Here is a 23,966-nt window from a genome sequence, read left to right as displayed (position 1 = left end):
CGTATTTTGTAAAACGGATAGATAAGACCGCCCTATCCGTCGTGGAACGCCCTCTCCGAGCGCTTCGGACAGCTTTTCGTACACGTCGGATTTTTCTAACTTCTCCGTGTTGTGTCGGAGAGCCCGCTGACAGCTCTTGGCTGTGATTGGTCCGCGAACAACATCATTTCCGTATGTCGTCATTTCTGTACGACGTCATTTCTGTTCGACGTCATTTCCGGACCTGTAACTTCCTGATTCACAATAAACACATACGCAACTACGATTCTACGATTAATGTGACGTGTGTGTTAAGCCAGGGGAGTTGTCCGGCTGACGGTGGCTCGTTCGAGCACTGATGACATGTGTGCACGGTCACAGATGGTTAGAACAAGCTTTCAAAACGGCGCTAGCGTGCTAGGCTAGCGGGCTAGCAACCGTGCTAACTGCGGTGGTAACAGTGCATAACCCCGCCGTCACGACTTTAATTCCACTTCTATCATGACACTGTTTCTATAATACCGCCAGGTTAGAAGCAAACACTGGGTAGTAGTTAGTGTCGGGAGTCCCTGCTGACTGTGTGTGGAAGCTGAGGTTGAAGCTAGCTGGGAGGGGAGCTAGCTAGCTCTGTGTAGCCTCAAGCAGATTCAAGCTGTGGAATCAGCAACACAGTTCGGAAACAAGACCGGGGAACCGCTGCGCTAAGAAACGATAACATCAGCATCTTGACCCGCTGGGTGTCACTTTATTTAGTTCTGTTAGTTGCCATGGTTCAGTGTGTGGGACGCAAGCTAACAGATGTAAACAGAGACACGTGGACTTCTTCTTCCCAAATGGGGTAGGCTTCTCTGAGCTCGTCTTCCGTTGCGCCACCTATGGGTTTGGCGGTGAATTTTTTTCTACGTACAGTGGTCGGATTAGTAAAAATCAAAAAGACTCTTCTCCCCCTGCTGAGACCTCTCCGAGAAACGGACACGTAGTAGTATATAAGAGCCTTTACTCTGTTTTGCAAGGGGAACAAAAGGGCTGGAGACCAGAACATTGATAAAGTAATTCAATGTCATTTCACACAAGTGTTTGCTTCACTCATTTCACACAAGTGTTTGCTTCACTTCAACAAGTCCTTTACCAAAAGGGGATGATGTGATACTGAAGGCCTTTGGATTGTGTGAATATGCATGGGAGGCACCGTGAGCCAAGCAACTGTGTCTGAGAAACAAGAGCCTGTCTCCAATGCCTCCAACTCATACTTACCTGGCAGGGGAGATACCATGATCATGAAGGTGGTTCACCCAAGGCGAGGCTCAGCCATTGCACTTCGGTTTTGCTGACCCGTGCGAATTCCCCAAATGTGGGACTCTCGACTGCATAATTTGTGGTAGTGGGGGACTGCGTCCGCGCTCTCCCCTGATCATCATGTTCAATTGCAATAAGAGCCTGACACTGGGCCTATTTTATAGGTTTGGTTGTTGTGCATGTTTTTTCCAACACAATGCACTCACTAATGCCACTGATTGTGGTAGAAGTATAATTTAACAGCAAATAGACGGGGTCACTCCTGTTCCAAGTGTGCTGTTTTGATAAGTAATGTTTGCTAGAAATTCTTGTACTGCCTGTATGCTGATTTTTGCCATTTTATTGCAGTTTGTGTTGTCTCTGAGACAAAGTTGTTATGTCTTTGGGCTTTGTGGTGATTTATCAGAGACGGCCAGGGCTTACCTGGCTGCTTTTCATCGAGGCTTACTCTGTTTTGCAAGGGGAACAAAAGGGCTGGAGACCAGAACAGTGATAAAGTAATTCAATGTCATTTCACACAAGTGTTTGCTCCACTCATTTCACACAAGTGTTTGCTTCACTTCAACAAGTCCTTTACCAAAAGGGGATGATGTGATACTGAAGGCCTTTGGATTGTGTGAATATGCATGGGAGGCACCGTGAGCCAAGCAACTGTGTCTGAGAAACAAGAGCCTGTCTCCAATGCCTCCAACTCATACTTACCTGGCAGGGGAGATACCATGATCATGAAGGTGGTTCACCCAGGGCGAGGTCCAGCGATTGCACTTCGGTTGTGCTGACCCGTGCGAATTCCCCAAATGTGGGAATCTCGACTGCATAATTTGTGGTAGTGGGGGACTGCGTCCGCGCTCTCCCCTGATCATTATGTTCAATTGCAATAAGAGCCTGACACTGGGCCTATTTTATAGGTTTGGTTGTAGTGCATGTTTTTTCCAACACAATGCACTCACTAATGCCACTGATTGTGGTAGAAGTATAATTTAACAGCAAATAGACGGGGTCACTCCTGTTCCAAGTGTGCTGTTTTGATAAGTAATGTTTGCTAGAAATTCTTGTACTGCCTGTATGCTGATTTTTGCCATTTTATTGCAGTTTGTGTTGTCTCTGAGACAAAGTTGTTATGTCTTTGGACTTTGTGGTGATTTATCAGAGACGGCCAGGGCTTACCTGGCTGCTTTTCATCGAGGCTTACTCTGTTTTGCAAGGGGAACAAAAGGGCTGGAGACCAGAACAGTGATAAAGTAATTCAATGTCATTTCACACAAGTGTTTGCTTCACTCATTTCACACAAGTGTTTGCTTCACTTCAACAAGTCCTTTACCAAAAGGGGATGATGTGATACTGAAGGCCTTTGGATTGTGTGAATATGCATGGGAGGCACCGTGAGCCAAACAACTGTGTCTGAGAAACAAGAGCTTGTCTCCAATGCCTCCAACTCATACTTACCTGGCAGGGGAGATACCATGATCATGAAGGTGGTTCACCCAGGGCGAGGCTCAGCCATTGCACTTCGGTTGTGCTGACCCGTGCGAATTCCCCAAATGTGGGAATCTCGACTGCAAAATTTGTGGTAGTGGGGGACTGCGTTCGCGCTCTCCCCTGATCATCATGTTCAAATGCAATAAGAGCCTGACACTGGGCCTATTTTATAGGTTTGGTTGTAGTGCATGTTTTTTCCAACACAATGCACTCACTAATGCCACTGATTGTGGTAGAAGTATAATTTAACAGCAAATAGACGGGGTCACTCCTGTTCCAAGTGTGCTGTTTTGATAAGTAATGTTTGCTAGAAATTCTTGTACTGCCTGTATGCTGATTTTTGCCAATTTATAGCAGTTTGTGTTGTCTCTGAGACAAAGTTGTTATGTCTTTGGGCTTTGTGGTGATTTATCAGAGACGGCCAGGGCTTACCTGGCTGCTTTTCATCGAGGCTTACTCTGTTTTGCAAGGGGAACAAAAGGGCTGGAGACCAGAACATTGATAAAGTAATTCAATGTCATTTCACACAAGTGTTTGCTCCACTCATTTCACACAAGTGTTTGCTTAACTTCAACAAGTCCTTTACCAAAAGGGGATGATGTGATACTGAAGGCCTTTGGATTGTGTGAATATGCATGGGAGGCACCGTGAGCCAAACAACTGTGTCTGAGAAACAAGAGCTTGTCTCCAATGCTTCCAACTCATTCTTACCTGGCAGGGGAGATACCATGATCATGAAGGTGGTTCACCCAGGGCGAGGCTCAGCCATTGCACTTCGGTTGTGCTGACCCGTGCGAATTCCCCAAATGTGGGAATCTCGACTGCATAATTTGTGGTAGTGGGGGACTGCGTCCGCGCTCACTCCTGATCATCATGTTCAATTGCAATAAGAGCCTGACACTGGGCCTATTTTATAGGTTTGGTTGTAGTGCATGTTTTTTCCAACACAATGCACTCACTAATGCCACTGATTGTGGTAGAAGTATAATTTAACAGCAAATAGACGGGGTCACTCCTGTTCCAAGTGTGCTGTTTTGATAAGTAATGTTTGCTAGAAATTCTTGTACTGCCTGTATGCTGATTTTTGCCAATTTATAGCAGTTTGTGTTGTCTCTGAGACAAAGTTGTTATGTCTTTGGGCTTTGTGGTGATTTATCAGAGACGGCCAGGGCTTACCTGGCTGCTTTTCATCGAGGCTTACTCTGTTTTGCAAGGGGAACAAAAGGGCTGGAGACCAGAACAGTGATAAAGTAATTCAATGTCATTTCACACAAGTGTTTGCTTCACTCATTTCACACAAGTGTTTGCTTCACTTCAACAAGTCCTTTACCAAAAGGGGATGATGTGATACTGAAGGCCTTTGGATTGTGTGAATATGCATGGGAGGCACCGTGAGCCAAACAACTGTGTCTGAGAAACAAGGGCCTGTCTCCAATGCTTCCAACTCATACTTACCTGGCAGGGGAGATACCATGATCATGAAGGTGGTTCACCCAGTGCACTTCGGTTTTGCTGACCCGTGCGAATTCCCCAAATGTGGGAATCTCGACTGCATAATTTGTGGTAGTGGGGGACTGCGTCCGCGCTCTCCCCTGATCATCATGTTCAATTGCAATAAGAGCCTGACACTGGGCCTATTTTATAGGTTTGGTTGTAGTGCATGTTTTTTCCAACACAATGCACTCACTAATGCCACTGATTGTGGTAGAAGTATAATTTAACAGCAAATAGACGGGGTCACTCCTGTTCCAGGTGTGCTGTTTTGATAAGTAATGTTTGCTAGAAATTCTTGTACTGCCTGTATGCTGATTTTTGCCAATTTATAGCAGTTTGTGTTGTCTCTGAGACAAAGTTGTTATGTCTTTGGGCTTTGTGGTGATTTATCAGAGACGGCCAGGGCTTACCTGGCTGCTTTTCATCGAGGCTTACTCTGTTTTGCAAGGGGAACAAAAGGGCTGGAGACCAGAACAGTGATAAAGTAATTCAATGTCATTTCACACAAGTGTTTGCTTCACTCATTTCACACAAGTGTTTGCTTCACTTCAACAAGTCCTTTACCAAAAGGGGATGATGTGATACTGAAGGCCTTTGGATTGTGTGAATATGCATGGGAGGCACTGTGAGCCAAACAACTGTGTCTGAGAAACAAGAGCCTGTCTCCAATGCTTCCAACTCATACTTACCTGGCAGGGGAGATACCATGATCATGAAGGTGGTTCACCCAGTGCGAGGCTCAGCCATTGCACTTCGGTTGTGCTGACCCGTGCGAATTCCCCAAATGTGGGAATCTCGACTGCATAATTTGTGGTAGTGGGGGACTGCGTCCGCGCTCTCCCCTGATCATCATGTTCAATTGCAATAAGAGCCTGACACTGGGCCTATTTTATAGGTTTGGTTGTAGTGCATGTTTTTTCCAACACAATGCACTCACTAATGCCACTGATTGTGGTAGAAGTATAATTTAACAGCAAATAGACGGGGTCACTCCTGTTCCAAGTGTGCTGTTTTGATAAGTAATGTTTGCTAGAAATTCTTGTACTGCCTGTATGCTGATTTTTGCCAATTTATAGCAGTTTGTGTTGTCTCTGAGACAAAGTTGTTATGTCTTTGGGCTTTGTGGTGATTTATCAGAGACGGCCAGGGCTTACCTGGCTGCTTTTCATCGAGGCTTAAGGCCAATTTATGCTTGAGCGTATTTTGTAAAACGGATAGATAAGACCACCCTATCCGTCGTGAAACGCCCTCTCCGAGCGCTTCGGACAGCTTTTCGTACACGTCTGATTTTTCTAACTTCTCCGTGTTGTGTCGGAGAGCCCGCTGACAGCTCTTGGCTGTGATTGGTCCGCGAACGACATCATTTCCGTTTGTCGTCATTTCCGTACGACGTCATTTCTGTTCGACGTCATTTCCAGACCTCTAACTTCCTGATTCACAATAAACACATACGCAACTACGATTCTACGATTAATGTGACGTGTGTGTTAAGCCAGGGGAGTTGTCCGGCTGACGGTGGCTCGTTCGAGCACTGATGACATGTGTGCACGGTCACAGACGGTTAGAACGAGCTTTCAAAACGGCGCTAGCGTGCTGGGCTAGCAACCATACTAACTGCGGTGGTAACAGTGCATAACCCCGCCGTCACGACTTTAATTTCACTTCTATCATGACACTGTTTCTATAATACCGCCAGGTTAGAAGCAAACACTGGGTAGTAGTTAGTGTCGGGAGTCCCTGCTGACTGTGTGTGGAAGCTGAGGTTGAAGCTAGCTGGGAGGGGAGCTAGCTAGCTCTGTGTAGCCTCAAGCAGATTCAAGCTGTGGAATCAGCAACACAGTTCGGAAACAAGACCGGGGAACCGCTGCGCTAAGAAACGATAACATCAGCATCTTGACCCGCTGGGTGTCACTTTATTTAGTTCTGTTAGTTGCCATGGTTCAGTGTGTGGGACGCAAGCTAACAGATGTAAACAGAGACACGTGGACTTCTTCTTCCCAAATGGGGTAGGCTTCTCTGAGCTCGTCTTCCGTTGCGCCACCTATGGGTTTGGCGGTGAATTTTTTTCTACGTACAGTGGTCGGATTAGTAAAAATCAAAAAGACTCTTCTCCCCCCGCTGAGACCTCTCCGAGAAACTGACACGTAGTAGTATATAAGAGCCTTTACTCTGTTTTGCAAGGGGAACAAAAGGGCTGGAGACCAGAACATTGATAAAGTAATTCAATGTCATTTCACACAAGTGTTTGCTTCACTCATTTCACACAAGTGTTTGCTTCACTTCAACAAGTCCTTTACCAAAAGGGGATGATGTGATACTGAAGGCCTTTGGATTGTGTGAATATGCATGGGAGGCACCGTGAGCCAAGCAACTGTGTCTGAGAAACAAGAGCCTGTCTCCAATGCCTCCAACTCATACTTACCTGGCAGGGGAGATACCATGATCATGAAGGTGGTTCACCCAAGGCGAGGCTCAGCCATTGCACTTCGGTTGTGCTGACCCGTGCGAATTCCCCAAATGTGGGAATCTCGACTGCATAATTTGTGGTAGTGGGGGACTGCGTCCGCGCTCTCCCCTGATCATCATGTTCAATTGCAATAAGAGCCTGACACTGGGCCTATTTTATAGGTTTGGTTGTAGTGCATGTTTTTTCCAACACAATGCACTCACTAATGCCACTGATTGTGGTAGAAGTATAATTTAACAGCAAATAGACGGGGTCACTCCTGTTCCAAGTGTGCTGTTTTGATAAGTAATGTTTGCTAGAAATTCTTGTACTGCCTGTATGCTGATTTTTGCCAATTTATAGCAGTTTGTGTTGTCTCTGAGACAAAGTTGTTATGTCTTTGGGCTTTGTGGTGATTTATCAGAGACGGCCAGGGCTTACCTGGCTGCTTTTCATCGAGGCTTACTCTGTTTTGCAAGGGGAACAAAAGGGCTGGAGACCAGAACAGTGATAAAGTAATTCAATGTCATTTCACACAAGTGTTTGCTTCACTCATTTCACACAAGTGTTTGCTTCACTTCAACAAGTCCTTTACCAAAAGGGGATGATGTGATACTGAAGGCCTTTGGATTGTGTGAATATGCATGGGAGGCACCGTGAGCCAAACAACTGTGTCTGAGAAACAAGGGCCTGTCTCCAATGCTTCCAACTCATACTTACCTGGCAGGGGAGATACCATGATCATGAAGGTGGTTCACCCAGTGCACTTCGGTTTTGCTGACCCGTGCGAATTCCCCAAATGTGGGAATCTCGACTGCATAATTTGTGGTAGTGGGGGACTGCGTCCGCGCTCTCCCCTGATCATCATGTTCAATTGCAATAAGAGCCTGACACTGGGCCTATTTTATAGGTTTGGTTGTAGTGCATGTTTTTTCCAACACAATGCACTCACTAATGCCACTGATTGTGGTAGAAGTATAATTTAACAGCAAATAGACGGGGTCACTCCTGTTCCAAGTGTGCTGTTTTGATAAGTAATGTTTGCTAGAAATTCTTGTACTGCCTGTATGCTGATTTTTGCCAATTTATAGCAGTTTGTGTTGTCTCTGAGACAAAGTTGTTATGTCTTTGGGCTTTGTGGTGATTTATCAGAGACGGCCAGGGCTTACCTGGCTGCTTTTCATCGAGGCTTACTCTGTTTTGCAAGGGGAACAAAAGGGCTGGAGACCAGAACAGTGATAAAGTAATTCAATGTCATTTCACACAAGTGTTTGCTTCACTCATTTCACACAAGTGTTTGCTTCACTTCAACAAGTCCTTTACCAAAAGGGGATGATGTGATACTGAAGGCCTTTGGATTGTGTGAATATGCATGGGAGGCACTGTGAGCCAAACAACTGTGTCTGAGAAACAAGAGCCTGTCTCCAATGCTTCCAACTCATACTTACCTGGCAGGGGAGATACCATGATCATGAAGGTGGTTCACCCAGGGCGAGGCTCAGCCATTGCACTTCGGTTTTGCTGACCCGTGCGAATTCCCCAAATGTGGGAATCTCGACTGCATAATTTGTGGTAGTGGGGGACTGCGTCCGCGCTCTCCCCTGATCATCATGTTCAATTGCAATAAGAGCCTGACACTGGGCCTATTTTATAGGTTTGGTTGTAGTGCATGTTTTTTCCAACACAATGCACTCACTAATGCCACTGATTGTGGTAGAAGTATAATTTAACAGCAAATAGACGGGGTCACTCCTGTTCCAAGTGTGCTGTTTTGATAAGTAATGTTTGCTAGAAATTCTTGTACTGCCTGTATGCTGATTTTTGCCATTTTATTGCAGTTTGTGTTGTCTCTGAGACAAAGTTGTTATGTCTTTGGACTTTGTGGTGATTTATCAGAGACGGCCAGGGCTTACCTGGCTGCTTTTCATCGAGGCTTACTCTGTTTTGCAAGGGGAACAAAAGGGCTGGAGACCAGAACAGTGATAAAGTAATTCAATGTCATTTCACACAAGTGTTTGCTTCACTCATTTCACACAAGTGTTTGCTTCACTTCAACAAGTCCTTTACCAAAAGGGGATGATGTGATACTGAAGGCCTTTGGATTGTGTGAATATGCATGGGAGGCACCGTGAGCCAAACAACTGTGTCTGAGAAACAAGAGCTTGTCTCCAATGCCTCCAACTCATACTTACCTGGCAGGGGAGATACCATGATCATGAAGGTGGTTCACCCAGGGCGAGGCTCAGCCATTGCACTTCGGTTGTGCTGACCCGTGCGAATTCCCCAAATGTGGGAATCTCGACTGCAAAATTTGTGGTAGTGGGGGACTGCGTTCGCGCTCTCCCCTGATCATCATGTTCAAATGCAATAAGAGCCTGACACTGGGCCTATTTTATAGGTTTGGTTGTAGTGCATGTTTTTTCCAACACAATGCACTCACTAATGCCACTGATTGTGGTAGAAGTATAATTTAACAGCAAATAGACGGGGTCACTCCTGTTCCAAGTGTGCTGTTTTGATAAGTAATGTTTGCTAGAAATTCTTGTACTGCCTGTATGCTGATTTTTGCCAATTTATAGCAGTTTGTGTTGTCTCTGAGACAAAGTTGTTATGTCTTTGGGCTTTGTGGTGATTTATCAGAGACGGCCAGGGCTTACCTGGCTGCTTTTCATCGAGGCTTACTCTGTTTTGCAAGGGGAACAAAAGGGCTGGAGACCAGAACATTGATAAAGTAATTCAATGTCATTTCACACAAGTGTTTGCTCCACTCATTTCACACAAGTGTTTGCTTAACTTCAACAAGTCCTTTACCAAAAGGGGATGATGTGATACTGAAGGCCTTTGGATTGTGTGAATATGCATGGGAGGCACCGTGAGCCAAACAACTGTGTCTGAGAAACAAGAGCTTGTCTCCAATGCTTCCAACTCATTCTTACCTGGCAGGGGAGATACCATGATCATGAAGGTGGTTCACCCAGGGCGAGGCTCAGCCATTGCACTTCGGTTGTGCTGACCCGTGCGAATTCCCCAAATGTGGGAATCTCGACTGCATAATTTGTGGTAGTGGGGGACTGCGTCCGCGCTCACTCCTGATCATCATGTTCAATTGCAATAAGAGCCTGACACTGGGCCTATTTTATAGGTTTGGTTGTAGTGCATGTTTTTTCCAACACAATGCACTCACTAATGCCACTGATTGTGGTAGAAGTATAATTTAACAGCAAATAGACGGGGTCACTCCTGTTCCAAGTGTGCTGTTTTGATAAGTAATGTTTGCTAGAAATTCTTGTACTGCCTGTATGCTGATTTTTGCCAATTTATAGCAGTTTGTGTTGTCTCTGAGACAAAGTTGTTATGTCTTTGGGCTTTGTGGTGATTTATCAGAGACGGCCAGGGCTTACCTGGCTGCTTTTCATCGAGGCTTACTCTGTTTTGCAAGGGGAACAAAAGGGCTGGAGACCAGAACAGTGATAAAGTAATTCAATGTCATTTCACACAAGTGTTTGCTTCACTCATTTCACACAAGTGTTTGCTTCACTTCAACAAGTCCTTTACCAAAAGGGGATGATGTGATACTGAAGGCCTTTGGATTGTGTGAATATGCATGGGAGGCACCGTGAGCCAAACAACTGTGTCTGAGAAACAAGGGCCTGTCTCCAATGCTTCCAACTCATACTTACCTGGCAGGGGAGATACCATGATCATGAAGGTGGTTCACCCAGTGCACTTCGGTTTTGCTGACCCGTGCGAATTCCCCAAATGTGGGAATCTCGACTGCATAATTTGTGGTAGTGGGGGACTGCGTCCGCGCTCTCCCCTGATCATCATGTTCAATTGCAATAAGAGCCTGACACTGGGCCTATTTTATAGGTTTGGTTGTAGTGCATGTTTTTTCCAACACAATGCACTCACTAATGCCACTGATTGTGGTAGAAGTATAATTTAACAGCAAATAGACGGGGTCACTCCTGTTCCAGGTGTGCTGTTTTGATAAGTAATGTTTGCTAGAAATTCTTGTACTGCCTGTATGCTGATTTTTGCCAATTTATAGCAGTTTGTGTTGTCTCTGAGACAAAGTTGTTATGTCTTTGGGCTTTGTGGTGATTTATCAGAGACGGCCAGGGCTTACCTGGCTGCTTTTCATCGAGGCTTACTCTGTTTTGCAAGGGGAACAAAAGGGCTGGAGACCAGAACAGTGATAAAGTAATTCAATGTCATTTCACACAAGTGTTTGCTTCACTCATTTCACACAAGTGTTTGCTTCACTTCAACAAGTCCTTTACCAAAAGGGGATGATGTGATACTGAAGGCCTTTGGATTGTGTGAATATGCATGGGAGGCACTGTGAGCCAAACAACTGTGTCTGAGAAACAAGAGCCTGTCTCCAATGCTTCCAACTCATACTTACCTGGCAGGGGAGATACCATGATCATGAAGGTGGTTCACCCAGTGCGAGGCTCAGCCATTGCACTTCGGTTGTGCTGACCCGTGCGAATTCCCCAAATGTGGGAATCTCGACTGCATAATTTGTGGTAGTGGGGGACTGCGTCCGCGCTCTCCCCTGATCATCATGTTCAATTGCAATAAGAGCCTGACACTGGGCCTATTTTATAGGTTTGGTTGTAGTGCATGTTTTTTCCAACACAATGCACTCACTAATGCCACTGATTGTGGTAGAAGTATAATTTAACAGCAAATAGACGGGGTCACTCCTGTTCCAAGTGTGCTGTTTTGATAAGTAATGTTTGCTAGAAATTCTTGTACTGCCTGTATGCTGATTTTTGCCAATTTATAGCAGTTTGTGTTGTCTCTGAGACAAAGTTGTTATGTCTTTGGGCTTTGTGGTGATTTATCAGAGACGGCCAGGGCTTACCTGGCTGCTTTTCATCGAGGCTTAAGGCCAATTTATGCTTGAGCGTATTTTGTAAAACGGATAGATAAGACCACCCTATCCGTCGTGAAACGCCCTCTCCGAGCGCTTCGGACAGCTTTTCGTACACGTCTGATTTTTCTAACTTCTCCGTGTTGTGTCGGAGAGCCCGCTGACAGCTCTTGGCTGTGATTGGTCCGCGAACGACATCATTTCCGTTTGTCGTCATTTCCGTACGACGTCATTTCTGTTCGACGTCATTTCCAGACCTCTAACTTCCTGATTCACAATAAACACATACGCAACTACGATTCTACGATTAATGTGACGTGTGTGTTAAGCCAGGGGAGTTGTCCGGCTGACGGTGGCTCGTTCGAGCACTGATGACATGTGTGCACGGTCACAGACGGTTAGAACGAGCTTTCAAAACGGCGCTAGCGTGCTGGGCTAGCAACCATACTAACTGCGGTGGTAACAGTGCATAACCCCGCCGTCACGACTTTAATTTCACTTCTATCATGACACTGTTTCTATAATACCGCCAGGTTAGAAGCAAACACTGGGTAGTAGTTAGTGTCGGGAGTCCCTGCTGACTGTGTGTGGAAGCTGAGGTTGAAGCTAGCTGGGAGGGGAGCTAGCTAGCTCTGTGTAGCCTCAAGCAGATTCAAGCTGTGGAATCAGCAACACAGTTCGGAAACAAGACCGGGGAACCGCTGCGCTAAGAAACGATAACATCAGCATCTTGACCCGCTGGGTGTCACTTTATTTAGTTCTGTTAGTTGCCATGGTTCAGTGTGTGGGACGCAAGCTAACAGATGTAAACAGAGACACGTGGACTTCTTCTTCCCAAATGGGGTAGGCTTCTCTGAGCTCGTCTTCCGTTGCGCCACCTATGGGTTTGGCGGTGAATTTTTTTCTACGTACAGTGGTCGGATTAGTAAAAATCAAAAAGACTCTTCTCCCCCCGCTGAGACCTCTCCGAGAAACTGACACGTAGTAGTATATAAGAGCCTTTACTCTGTTTTGCAAGGGGAACAAAAGGGCTGGAGACCAGAACATTGATAAAGTAATTCAATGTCATTTCACACAAGTGTTTGCTTCACTCATTTCACACAAGTGTTTGCTTCACTTCAACAAGTCCTTTACCAAAAGGGGATGATGTGATACTGAAGGCCTTTGGATTGTGTGAATATGCATGGGAGGCACCGTGAGCCAAGCAACTGTGTCTGAGAAACAAGAGCCTGTCTCCAATGCCTCCAACTCATACTTACCTGGCAGGGGAGATACCATGATCATGAAGGTGGTTCACCCAAGGCGAGGCTCAGCCATTGCACTTCGGTTGTGCTGACCCGTGCGAATTCCCCAAATGTGGGAATCTCGACTGCATAATTTGTGGTAGTGGGGGACTGCGTCCGCGCTCTCCCCTGATCATCATGTTCAATTGCAATAAGAGCCTGACACTGGGCCTATTTTATAGGTTTGGTTGTAGTGCATGTTTTTTCCAACACAATGCACTCACTAATGCCACTGATTGTGGTAGAAGTATAATTTAACAGCAAATAGACGGGGTCACTCCTGTTCCAAGTGTGCTGTTTTGATAAGTAATGTTTGCTAGAAATTCTTGTACTGCCTGTATGCTGATTTTTGCCAATTTATAGCAGTTTGTGTTGTCTCTGAGACAAAGTTGTTATGTCTTTGGGCTTTGTGGTGATTTATCAGAGACGGCCAGGGCTTACCTGGCTGCTTTTCATCGAGGCTTACTCTGTTTTGCAAGGGGAACAAAAGGGCTGGAGACCAGAACAGTGATAAAGTAATTCAATGTCATTTCACACAAGTGTTTGCTTCACTCATTTCACACAAGTGTTTGCTTCACTTCAACAAGTCCTTTACCAAAAGGGGATGATGTGATACTGAAGGCCTTTGGATTGTGTGAATATGCATGGGAGGCACCGTGAGCCAAACAACTGTGTCTGAGAAACAAGGGCCTGTCTCCAATGCTTCCAACTCATACTTACCTGGCAGGGGAGATACCATGATCATGAAGGTGGTTCACCCAGTGCACTTCGGTTTTGCTGACCCGTGCGAATTCCCCAAATGTGGGAATCTCGACTGCATAATTTGTGGTAGTGGGGGACTGCGTCCGCGCTCTCCCCTGATCATCATGTTCAATTGCAATAAGAGCCTGACACTGGGCCTATTTTATAGGTTTGGTTGTAGTGCATGTTTTTTCCAACACAATGCACTCACTAATGCCACTGATTGTGGTAGAAGTATAATTTAACAGCAAATAGACGGGGTCACTCCTGTTCCAAGTGTGCTGTTTTGATAAGTAATGTTTGCTAGAAATTCTTGTACTGCCTGTATGCTGATTTTTGCCAATTTATAGCAGTTTGTGTTGTCTCTGAGACAAAGTTGTTATGTCTTTGGGCTTTGTGGTGATTTATCAGAGACGGCCAGGGCTTACCTGGCTGCTTTTCATCGAGGCTTAAGGCCAATTTATGCTTGAGCGTATTTTGTAAAACGGATAGATAAGACCACCCTATCCGTCGTGAAACGCCCTCTCCGAGCGCTTCGGACAGCTTTTCGTACACGTCTGATTTTTCTAACTTCTCCGTGTTGTGTCGGAGAGCCCGCTGACAGCTCTTGGCTGTGATTGGTCCGCGAACGACATCATTTCCGTTTGTCGTCATTTCCGTACGACGTCATTTCTGTTCGACGTCATTTCCAGACCTCTAACTTCCTGATTCACAATAAACACATACGCAACTACGATTCTACGATTAATGTGACGTGTGTGTTAAGCCAGGGGAGTTGTCCGGCTGACGGTGGCTCGTTCGAGCACTGATGACATGTGTGCACGGTCACAGACGGTTAGAACGAGCTTTCAAAACGGCGCTAGCGTGCTGGGCTAGCAACCATACTAACTGCGGTGGTAACAGTGCATAACCCCGCCGTCACGACTTTAATTTCACTTCTATCATGACACTGTTTCTATAATACCGCCAGGTTAGAAGCAAACACTGGGTAGTAGTTAGTGTCGGGAGTCCCTGCTGACTGTGTGTGGAAGCTGAGGTTGAAGCTAGCTGGGAGGGGAGCTAGCTAGCTCTGTGTAGCCTCAAGCAGATTCAAGCTGTGGAATCAGCAACACAGTTCGGAAACAAGACCGGGGAACCGCTGCGCTAAGAAACGATAACATCAGCATCTTGACCCGCTGGGTGTCACTTTATTTAGTTCTGTTAGTTGCCATGGTTCAGTGTGTGGGACGCAAGCTAACAGATGTAAACAGAGACACGTGGACTTCTTCTTCCCAAATGGGGTAGGCTTCTCTGAGCTCGTCTTCCGTTGCGCCACCTATGGGTTTGGCGGTGAATTTTTTTCTACGTACAGTGGTCGGATTAGTAAAAATCAAAAAGACTCTTCTCCCCCCGCTGAGACCTCTCCGAGAAACTGACACGTAGTAGTATATAAGAGCCTTTACTCTGTTTTGCAAGGGGAACAAAAGGGCTGGAGACCAGAACATTGATAAAGTAATTCAATGTCATTTCACACAAGTGTTTGCTTCACTCATTTCACACAAGTGTTTGCTTCACTTCAACAAGTCCTTTACCAAAAGGGGATGATGTGATACTGAAGGCCTTTGGATTGTGTGAATATGCATGGGAGGCACCGTGAGCCAAGCAACTGTGTCTGAGAAACAAGAGCCTGTCTCCAATGCATCCAACTCATACTTACCTGGCAGGGGAGATACCATGATCATGAAGGTGGTTCACCCAAGGCGAGGCTCAGCCATTGCACTTCGGTTGTGCTGACCCGTGCGAATTCCCCAAATGTGGGAATCTCGACTGCATAATTTGTGGTAGTGGGGGACTGCGTCCGCGCTCTCCCCTGATCATCATGTTCAATTGCAATAAGAGCCTGACACTGGGCCTATTTTATAGGTTTGGTTGTAGTGCATGTTTTTTCCAACACAATGCACTCACTAATGCCACTGATTGTGGTAGAAGTATAATTTAACAGCAAATAGACGGGGTCACTCCTGTTCCAAGTGTGCTGTTTTGATAAGTAATGTTTGCTAGAAATTCTTGTACTGCCTGTATGCTGATTTTTGCCAATTTATAGCAGTTTGTGTTGTCTCTGAGACAAAGTTGTTATGTCTTTGGGCTTTGTGGTGATTTATCAGAGACGGCCAGGGCTTACCTGGCTGCTTTTCATCGAGGCTTACTCTGTTTTGCAAGGGGAACAAAAGGGCTGGAGACCAGAACAGTGATAAAGTAATTCAATGTCATTTCACACAAGTGTTTGCTTCACTCATTTCACACAAGTGTTTGCTTCACTTCAACAAGTCCTTTACCAAAAGGGGATGATGTGATACTGAAGGCCTTTGGATTGTGTGAATATGCATGGGAGGCACCGTGAGCCAAACAACTGTGTCTGAGAAACAAGGGCCTGTCTCCAATGCTTCCAACTCATACTTACCTGGCAGGGGAGATACCATGATCATGAAGGTGGTTCACCCAGTGCACTTCGGTTTTGCTGACCCGTGCGAATTCCCCAAATGTGGGAATCTCGACTGCATAATTTGTGGTAGTGGGGGACTGCGTCCGCGCTCTCCCCTGATCATCATGTTCAATTGCAATAAGAGCCTGACACTGGGCCTATTTTATAGGTTTGGTTGTAGTGCATGTTTTTTCCAACACAATGCACTCACTAATGCCACTGATTGTGGTAGAAGTATAATTTAACAGCAAATAGACGGGGTCACTCCTGTTCCAAGTGTGCTGTTTTGATAAGTAATGTTTGCTAGAAATTCTTGTACTGCCTGTATGCTGATTTTTGCCAATTTATAGCAGTTTGTGTTGTCTCTGAGACAAAGTTGTTATGTCTTTGGGCTTTGTGGTGATTTATCAGAGACGGCCAGGGCTTACCTGGCTGCTTTTCATCGAGGCTTACTCTGTTTTGCAAGGGGAACAAAAGGGCTGGAGACCAGAACAGTGATAAAGTAATTCAATGTCATTTCACACAAGTGTTTGCTTCACTCATTTCACACAAGTGTTTGCTTCACTTCAACAAGTCCTTTACCAAAAGGGGATGATGTGATACTGAAGGCCTTTGGATTGTGTGAATATGCATGGGAGGCACTGTGAGCCAAACAACTGTGTCTGAGAAACAAGAGCCTGTCTCCAATGCTTCCAACTCATACTTACCTGGCAGGGGAGATACCATGATCATGAAGGTGGTTCACCCAGGGCGAGGCTCAGCCATTGCACTTCGGTTTTGCTGACCCGTGCGAATTCCCCAAATGTGGGAATCTCGACTGCATAATTTGTGGTAGTGGGGGACTGCGTCCGCGCTCTCCCCTGATCATCATGTTCAATTGCAATAAGAGCCTGACACTGGGCCTATTTTATAGGTTTGGTTGTAGTGCATGTTTTTTCCAACACAATGCACTCACTAATGCCACTGATTGTGGTAGAAGTATAATTTAACAGCAAATAGACGGGGTCACTCCTGTTCCAAGTGTGCTGTTTTGATAAGTAATGTTTGCTAGAAATTCTTGTACTGCCTGTTTGCTGATTTTTGCCAATTTATAGCAGTTTGTGTTGTCTCTGAGACAAAGTTGTTATGTCTTTGGGCTTTGTGGTGATTTATCAGAGACGGCCAGGGCTTACCTGGCTGCTTTTCATCGAGGCTTACTCTGTTTTGCAAGGGGAACAAAAGGGCTGGAGACCAGAACAGTGATAAAGTAATTCAATGTCATTTCACACAAGTGTTTGCTTCACTCATTTCACACAAGTGTTTGCTTCACTTCAACAAGTCCTTTACCAAAAGGGGATGATGTGATACTGAAGGCCTTTGGATTGTGTGAATATGCATGGGAGGCACCGTGAGCCAAACAACTGTGTCTGAGAAACAAGAGCCTGTCTCCAATGGTTCCAACTCATACTTACCTGGCAGGGGAGATACCATGATCATGAAGGTGGTTCACCCAGTGCGAGGCTCAGCCATTGCACTTCGGTTGTGCTGACCCGTGCGAATTCCCCAAATGTGGGAATCTCGACTGCATAATTTGTGGTAGTGGGGGACTGCGTCCGCGCTCTCCCCTGATCATCATGTTCAATTGCAATAAGAGCCTGACACTGGGCCTATTTTATAGGTTTGGTTGTAGTGCATGTTTTTTCCAACACAATGCACTCACTAATGCCACTGATTGTGGTAGAAGTATAATTTAACAGCAAATAGACGGGGTCACTCCTGTTCCAAGTGTGCTGTTTTGATAAGTAATGTTTGCTAGAAATTCTTGTACTGCCTGTATGCTGATTTTTGCCAATTTATAGCAGTTTGTGTTGTCTCTGAGACAAAGTTGTTATGTCTTTGGGCTTTGTGGTGATTTATCAGAGACGGCCAGGGCTTACCTGGCTGCTTTTCATCGAGGCTTACTCTGTTTTGCAAGGGGAACAAAAGGGCTGGAGACCAGAACAGTGATAAAGTAATTCAATGTCATTTCACACAAGTGTTTGCTTCACTCATTTCACACAAGTGTTTGCTTCACTTCAACAAGTCCTTTACCAAAAGGGGATGATGTGATACTGAAGGCCTTTGGATTGTGTGAATATGCATGGGAGGCACCGTGAGCCAAACAACTGTGTCTGAGAAACAAGAGCCTGTCTCCAATGCTTCCAACTCATACTTACCTGGCAGGGGAGATACCATGATCATGAAGGTGGTTCACCCAGTGCGAGGCTCAGCCATTGCACTTCGGTTTTGCTGACCCGTGCGAATTCCCCAAATGTGGGAATCTCGACTGCATAATTTGTGGTAGTGGGGGACTGCGTCCGCACTCTCCCCTGATCATCATGTTCAATTGCAATAAGAGCCTGACACTGGGCCGATTTTATAGGTTTGGTTGTAGTGCATGTTTTTTCCAACACAATGCACTCACTAATGCCACTGATTGTGGTAGAAGTATAATTTAACAGCAAATAGACGGGGTCACTCCTGTTCCAAGTGTGCTGTTTTGATAAGTAATGTTTGCTAGAAATTCTTGTACTGCCTGTATGCTGATTTTTGCCAATTTACAGCAGTTTGTGTTGTCTCTGAGACAAAGTTGTTATGTCTTTGGGCTTTGTGGTGATTTATCAGAGACGGCCAGGGCTTACCTGGCTGCTTTTCATCGAGGCTTACTCTGTTTTGCAAGGGGAACAAAAGGGCTGGAGACCAGAACAGTGATAAAGTAATTCAATGTCATTTCACACAAGTGTTTGCTTCACTCATTTCACACAAGTGTTTGCTTCACTTCAACAAGTCCTTTACCAAAAGGGGATGATGTGATACTGAAGGCCTTTGGATTGTGTGAATATGCATGGGAGGCACTGTGAGCCAAACAACTGTGTCTGAGAAACAAGAGCCTGTCTCCAATGCTTCCAACTCATACTTACCTGGCAGGGGAGATACCATGATCATGAAGGTGGTTCACCCAGGGCGAGGCTCAGCCATTGCACTTCGGTTGTGCTGACCCGTGCGAATTCCCCAAATGTGGGAATCTCGACTGCATAATTTGTGGTAGTGGGGGACTGCGTCCGCGCTCTCCCCTGATCATCATGTTCAATTGCAATAAGAGCCTGACACTGGGCCTATTTTATAGGTTTGGTTGTAGTGCATGTTTTTTCCAACACAATGCACTCACTAATGCCACTGATTGTGGTAGAAGTATAATTTAACAGCAAATAGACGAGGTCACTCCTGTTCCAAGTGTGCTGTTTTGATAAGTAATGTTTGCTAGAAATTCTTGTACTGCCTGTTTGCTGATTTTTGCCAATTTATAGCAGTTTGTGTTGTCTCTGAGACAAAGTTGTTATGTCTTTGGGCTTTGTGGTGATTTATCAGAGACGGCCAGGGCTTACCTGGCTGCTTTTCATCGAGGCTTACTCTGTTTTGCAAGGGGAACAAAAGGGCTGGAGACCAGAACAGTGATAAAGTAATTCAATGTCATTTCACACAAGTGTTTGCTTCACTCATTTCACACAAGTGTTTGCTTCACTTCAACAAGTCCTTTACCAAAAGGGGATGATGTGATACTGAAGGCCTTTGGATTGTGTGAATATGCATGGGAGGCACCGTGAGCCAAGCAACTGTGTCTGAGAAACAAGAGCCTGTCTCCAATGCCTCCAACTCATACTTACCTGGCAGGGGAGATACCATGATCATGAAGGTGGTTCACCCAGGGCGAGGCTCAGCCATTGCACTTCGGTTGTGCTGACCCGTGCGAATTCCCCAAATGTGGGAATCTCGACTGCATAATTTGTGGTAGTGGGGGACTGCGTCCGCGCTCTCCCCTGATCATCATGTTCAATTGCAATAAGAGCCTGACACTGGGCCTATTTTATAGGTTTGGTTGTAGTGCATGTTTTTTCCAACACAATGCACTCACTAATGCCACTGATTGTGGTAGATGTATAATTTAACAGCAAATAGACGGGGTCACTCCTGTTCCAAGTGTGCTGTTTTGATAAGTAATGTTTGCTAGAAATTCTTGTACTGCCTGTATGCTGATTTTTGCTAATTTATTGCAGTTTGTGTTGTCTCTGAGACAAAGTTGTTATGTCTTTGGGCTTTGTGGTGATTTATCAGAGACGGCCAGGGCTTACCTGGCTGCTTTTCATCGAGGCTTAAGCCCAATTTATGCTTGAGCGTATTTTGTAAAACGGATAGATAAGACCGCCCTATCCGTCGTGGAACGCCCTCTCCGAGCGCTTCGGACAGCTTTTCGTACACGTCGGATTTTTCTAACTTCTCCGTGTTGTGTCGGAGAGCCCGCTGACAGCTCTTGGCTGTGATTGGTCCGCGAACAACATCATTTCCGTATGTCGTCATTTCCGTACGACGTCATTTCTGTTCGACGTCATTTCCGACCTGTAACTTCCTGATTCACAATAAACACATAAGCAACTACGATTCTACGATTAATGTGACGTGTGTGTTAAGCCAGGGGAGTTGTCCGGCTGACGGTGGCTCGTTCGAGCACTGATGACATGTGTGCACGGTCACAGATGGTTAAAACAAGCTTTCAAAACGGCGCTAGCGTGCTAGGCTAGCGGGCTAGCAACCGTGCTAACTGCGGTGGTAACAGTGCATAACCCCGCCGTCACGACTTTAATTCCACTTCTATCATGACACTGTTTCTATAATACCGCCAGGTTAGAAGCAAACACTGGGTAGTAGTTAGTGTCGGGAGTCCCTGCTGACTGTGTGTGGAAGCTGAGGTTGAAGCTAGCTGGGAGGGGAGCTAGCTAGCTCTGTGTAGCCTCAAGCAGATTCAAGCTGTGGAATCAGCAACACAGTTCGGAAACAAGACCGGGGAACCGCTGCGCTAAGAAACGATAACATCAGCATCTTGACCCGCTGGGTGTCACTTTATTTAGTTCTGTTAGTTGCCATGGTTCAGTGTGTGGGACGCAAGCTAACAGATGTAAACAGAGACACGTGGACTTCTTCTTCCCAAATGGGGTAGGCTTCTCTGAGCTCGTCTTCCGTTGCGCCACCTATGGGTTTGGCGGTGAATTTTTTTCTACGTACAGTGGTCGGATTAGTAAAAATCAAAAAGACTCTTCTCCCTCCGCTGAGACCTCTCCGAGAAACGGACACGTAGTAGTATATAAGAGCCTTTACTCTTTTTTGCAAGGGGAACAAAAGGGCTGGAGACCAGAACATTGATAAAGTAATTCAATGTCATTTCACACAAGTGTTTGCTTCACTCATTTCACACAAGTGTTTGCTTCACTTCAACAAGTCCTTTACCAAAAGGGGATGATGTGATACTGAAGGCCTTTGGATTGTGTGAATATGCATGGGAGGCACCGTGAGCCAAACAACTGTGTCTGAGAAACAAGAGCCTGTCTCCTATGCTTCCAACTCATACTTACCTGGCAGGGGAGATACCATGATCATGAAGGTGGTTCACCCAGGGCGAGGCTCAGCCATTGCACTTCAGTTGTGCTGACCCGTGCGACTTCCCCAAATGTGGGAATCTCGACTGCATAATTTGTGGTAGTGGGGGACTGCGTCCGCGCTCTCCCCTGATCATCATGTTCAATTGCAATAAGAGCCTGACACTGGGCCTATTTTATAGGTTTGGTTGTAGTGCATGTTTTTTCCAACACAATGCACTCACTGATGCCACTGATTGTGGTAGAAGTATAATTTAACAGCAAATAGACGGGGTCACTCCTGTTCCAAGTGTGCTGTTTTGATAAGTAATGTTTGCTAGAAATTCTTGTACTGCCTGTATGCTGATTTTTGCCAATTTACAGCAGTTTGTGTTGTCTCTGAGACAAAGTTGTTATGTCTTTGGGCTTTGTGGTGATTTATCAGAGACGGCCAGGGCTTACCTGGCTGCTTCTCATCGAGGCTTACTCTGTTTTGCAAGGGGAACAAAAGGGCTGGAGACCAGAACATTGATAAAGTAATTCAATGTCATTTCACACAAGTGTTTGCTTCACTCATTTCACACAAGTGTTTGCTTCACTTCAACAAGTCCTTTACCAAAAGGGGATGATGTGATACTGAAGGCCTTTGGATTGTGTGAATATGCATGGGAGGCACCGTGAGCCAAGCAACTGTGTCTGAGAAACAAGAGCCTGTCTCCAATGCCTCCAACTCATACTTACCTGGTAGGGGTGATACCATGATCATGAAGGTGGTTCACCCAGGGCGAGGCTCAGCCATTGCACTTCGGTTGTGCTGACCCGTGCGAATTCCCCAAATGTGGGAATGTTGACTGCATAATTTGTGGTAGTGGGGGACTGCGTCCGCGCTCTCCCCTGATCATCATGTTCAATTGCAATAAGATCCTGACACTGGGCCTATTTTATAGGTTTTGTTGTAGTGCATGTTTTTTCCAACACAATGAACTCACTAATGCCACTGGTTGTGGTAGAAGTATAATTTAACAGCAAATAGACAGGGTCACTCCTGTTCCAAGTGTGCTGTTTTGATAAGTAATGTTTGCTAGAAATTCTTGTACTGCCTGTATGCTGATTTTTGCCAATTTATTGCAGTTTGTGTTGTCTCTGAGACAAAGTTGTTATGTCTTTGGGCTTTGTGGTGATTTATCAGAGACGGCCAGGGCTTACCTGGCTGCTTTTCATCGAGGCTTACTCTGTTTTGCAAGGGGAACAAAAGGGCTGGAGACCAGAACATTGATAAAGTAATTCAATGTCATTTCACACAAGTGTTTGCTTCACTCATTTCACACAAGTGTTTGCTTCACTTCAACAAGTCCTTTACCAAAAGGGGATGATGTGATACTGAAGGCCTTTGGATTGTGTGAATATGCATGGGAGGCACCGTGAGCCAAGCAACTGTGTCTGAGAAACAAGAGCCTGTCTCCAATGCCTCCAACTCATACTTACCTGGCAGGGGAGATACCATGATCATGAAGGTGGTTCACCCAGGGCGAGGTCCAGCGATTGCACTTCGGTTGTGCTGACCCGTGCGAATTCCCCAAATGTGGGAATCTCGACTGCATAATTTGTGGTAGTGGGGGACTGCGTCCGCGCCCCAGACCATCATGTTCAATTGCAATAAGAGCCTGACACTGGGCCTATTTTATAGGTTTGGTTGTAGTGCATGTTTTTTCCAACACAATGCACTCACTAATGCCACTGATTGTGGTAGATGTATAATTTAACAGCAAATAGACGGGGTCACTCCTGTTCCAAGTGTGCTGTTTTGATAAGTAATGTTTGCTAGAAATTCTTGTACTGCCTGTATGCTGATTTTTGCTAATTTATTGCAGTTTGTGTTGTCTCTGAGACAAAGTTGTTATGTCTTTGGGCTTTGTGGTGATTTATCAGAGACGGCCAGGGCTTACCTGGCTGCTTTTCATCGAGGCTTAAGCCCAATTTATGCTTGAGCGTATTTTGTAAAACGGATAGATAAGACCGCCCTATCCGTCGTGGAAAGCCCTCTCCGAGCGCTTCGGACAGCTTTTCGTACACGTCGGATTTTTCTAACTTCTCCGTGTTGTGTCGGAGAGCCCGCTGACAGCTCTTGGCTGTGATTGGTCCGCGAACAACATCATTTCCGTATGTCGTCATTTCCGTACGACGTCATTTCTGTTCGACGTCATTTCCGGACCTGTAACTTCCTGATTCACAATAAACACATACGCAACTACGATTCTACGATTAATGTGACGTGTGTGTTAAGCCAGGGGAGTTGTCCGGCTGACGGTGGCTCGTTCGAGCACTGATGACATGTGTGCACGGTCACAGATGGTTAGAACAAGCTTTCAAAACGGCGCTAGCGTGCTAGGCTAGCGGGCTAGCAACCGTGCTAACTGCGGTGGTAACAGTGCATAACCCCGCCGTCACGACTTTAATTCCACTTCTATCATGACACTGT

General features: G+C 45.7%; 20 non-coding genes and 5 pseudogenes across 20 annotated transcripts; all 25 read left to right on the top strand.

Annotated features, from left to right (window-relative positions):
• The first annotated feature begins 1,225 nt into the window (after positions 1-1,225).
• On the top strand, positions 1,226-1,389 carry LOC133017104 (U1 spliceosomal RNA). The gene has a single exon (XR_009682444.1). It is a non-coding gene; the product is annotated as a U1 spliceosomal RNA (small nuclear RNA).
• Positions 1,390-1,969: 580 nt separating this feature from the next.
• Positions 1,970-2,133, top strand: LOC133017208 (U1 spliceosomal RNA). The gene has a single exon (XR_009682542.1). It is a non-coding gene; the product is annotated as a U1 spliceosomal RNA (small nuclear RNA).
• A 580-nt stretch (positions 2,134-2,713) lies between these two features.
• Positions 2,714-2,877, top strand: LOC133017153 (U1 spliceosomal RNA). Its single transcript, XR_009682490.1, has one exon. It is a non-coding gene; the product is annotated as a U1 spliceosomal RNA (small nuclear RNA).
• Positions 2,878-3,457: 580 nt separating this feature from the next.
• On the top strand, positions 3,458-3,621 carry LOC133017221 (U1 spliceosomal RNA). Its single transcript, XR_009682554.1, has one exon. It is a non-coding gene; the product is annotated as a U1 spliceosomal RNA (small nuclear RNA).
• Positions 3,622-4,201: 580 nt separating this feature from the next.
• On the top strand, positions 4,202-4,349 carry LOC133017285 (U1 spliceosomal RNA; annotated as a pseudogene).
• A 580-nt stretch (positions 4,350-4,929) lies between these two features.
• On the top strand, positions 4,930-5,093 carry LOC133017132 (U1 spliceosomal RNA). The gene has a single exon (XR_009682471.1). It is a non-coding gene; the product is annotated as a U1 spliceosomal RNA (small nuclear RNA).
• A 1,569-nt stretch (positions 5,094-6,662) lies between these two features.
• On the top strand, positions 6,663-6,826 carry LOC133017297 (U1 spliceosomal RNA). Its single transcript, XR_009682616.1, has one exon. It is a non-coding gene; the product is annotated as a U1 spliceosomal RNA (small nuclear RNA).
• A 580-nt stretch (positions 6,827-7,406) lies between these two features.
• Positions 7,407-7,554, top strand: LOC133017283 (U1 spliceosomal RNA; annotated as a pseudogene).
• Positions 7,555-8,134: 580 nt separating this feature from the next.
• On the top strand, positions 8,135-8,298 carry LOC133017064 (U1 spliceosomal RNA). Its single transcript, XR_009682407.1, has one exon. It is a non-coding gene; the product is annotated as a U1 spliceosomal RNA (small nuclear RNA).
• A 580-nt stretch (positions 8,299-8,878) lies between these two features.
• LOC133017142 (U1 spliceosomal RNA) lies at positions 8,879-9,042 on the top strand. The gene has a single exon (XR_009682479.1). It is a non-coding gene; the product is annotated as a U1 spliceosomal RNA (small nuclear RNA).
• Positions 9,043-9,622: 580 nt separating this feature from the next.
• On the top strand, positions 9,623-9,786 carry LOC133017220 (U1 spliceosomal RNA). The gene has a single exon (XR_009682553.1). It is a non-coding gene; the product is annotated as a U1 spliceosomal RNA (small nuclear RNA).
• A 580-nt stretch (positions 9,787-10,366) lies between these two features.
• LOC133017282 (U1 spliceosomal RNA) lies at positions 10,367-10,514 on the top strand (annotated as a pseudogene).
• A 580-nt stretch (positions 10,515-11,094) lies between these two features.
• LOC133017131 (U1 spliceosomal RNA) lies at positions 11,095-11,258 on the top strand. Its single transcript, XR_009682470.1, has one exon. It is a non-coding gene; the product is annotated as a U1 spliceosomal RNA (small nuclear RNA).
• A 1,569-nt stretch (positions 11,259-12,827) lies between these two features.
• On the top strand, positions 12,828-12,991 carry LOC133017284 (U1 spliceosomal RNA). The gene has a single exon (XR_009682608.1). It is a non-coding gene; the product is annotated as a U1 spliceosomal RNA (small nuclear RNA).
• A 580-nt stretch (positions 12,992-13,571) lies between these two features.
• Positions 13,572-13,719, top strand: LOC133017281 (U1 spliceosomal RNA; annotated as a pseudogene).
• A 1,569-nt stretch (positions 13,720-15,288) lies between these two features.
• Positions 15,289-15,452, top strand: LOC133017271 (U1 spliceosomal RNA). Its single transcript, XR_009682601.1, has one exon. It is a non-coding gene; the product is annotated as a U1 spliceosomal RNA (small nuclear RNA).
• A 580-nt stretch (positions 15,453-16,032) lies between these two features.
• LOC133017280 (U1 spliceosomal RNA) lies at positions 16,033-16,180 on the top strand (annotated as a pseudogene).
• A 580-nt stretch (positions 16,181-16,760) lies between these two features.
• LOC133017063 (U1 spliceosomal RNA) lies at positions 16,761-16,924 on the top strand. The gene has a single exon (XR_009682406.1). It is a non-coding gene; the product is annotated as a U1 spliceosomal RNA (small nuclear RNA).
• A 580-nt stretch (positions 16,925-17,504) lies between these two features.
• Positions 17,505-17,668, top strand: LOC133017130 (U1 spliceosomal RNA). The gene has a single exon (XR_009682469.1). It is a non-coding gene; the product is annotated as a U1 spliceosomal RNA (small nuclear RNA).
• Positions 17,669-18,248: 580 nt separating this feature from the next.
• LOC133017260 (U1 spliceosomal RNA) lies at positions 18,249-18,412 on the top strand. The gene has a single exon (XR_009682591.1). It is a non-coding gene; the product is annotated as a U1 spliceosomal RNA (small nuclear RNA).
• A 580-nt stretch (positions 18,413-18,992) lies between these two features.
• LOC133016177 (U1 spliceosomal RNA) lies at positions 18,993-19,156 on the top strand. The gene has a single exon (XR_009681574.1). It is a non-coding gene; the product is annotated as a U1 spliceosomal RNA (small nuclear RNA).
• Positions 19,157-19,736: 580 nt separating this feature from the next.
• LOC133016166 (U1 spliceosomal RNA) lies at positions 19,737-19,900 on the top strand. The gene has a single exon (XR_009681563.1). It is a non-coding gene; the product is annotated as a U1 spliceosomal RNA (small nuclear RNA).
• A 1,576-nt stretch (positions 19,901-21,476) lies between these two features.
• Positions 21,477-21,640, top strand: LOC133017214 (U1 spliceosomal RNA). Its single transcript, XR_009682547.1, has one exon. It is a non-coding gene; the product is annotated as a U1 spliceosomal RNA (small nuclear RNA).
• A 580-nt stretch (positions 21,641-22,220) lies between these two features.
• Positions 22,221-22,384, top strand: LOC133017056 (U1 spliceosomal RNA). The gene has a single exon (XR_009682399.1). It is a non-coding gene; the product is annotated as a U1 spliceosomal RNA (small nuclear RNA).
• Positions 22,385-22,964: 580 nt separating this feature from the next.
• LOC133017273 (U1 spliceosomal RNA) lies at positions 22,965-23,124 on the top strand. The gene has a single exon (XR_009682603.1). It is a non-coding gene; the product is annotated as a U1 spliceosomal RNA (small nuclear RNA).
• The last annotated feature ends 842 nt before the right edge of the window (positions 23,125-23,966 follow it).

Source organism: Limanda limanda, chromosome 12, assembly GCF_963576545.1.
Source record: "Limanda limanda chromosome 12, fLimLim1.1, whole genome shotgun sequence".
Lineage (NCBI taxonomy): Eukaryota > Metazoa > Chordata > Actinopteri > Pleuronectiformes > Pleuronectidae > Limanda > Limanda limanda.
Note: the sequence above shows the minus strand (reverse complement) of the source record. Positions and strands in the feature narration are given on the sequence as shown.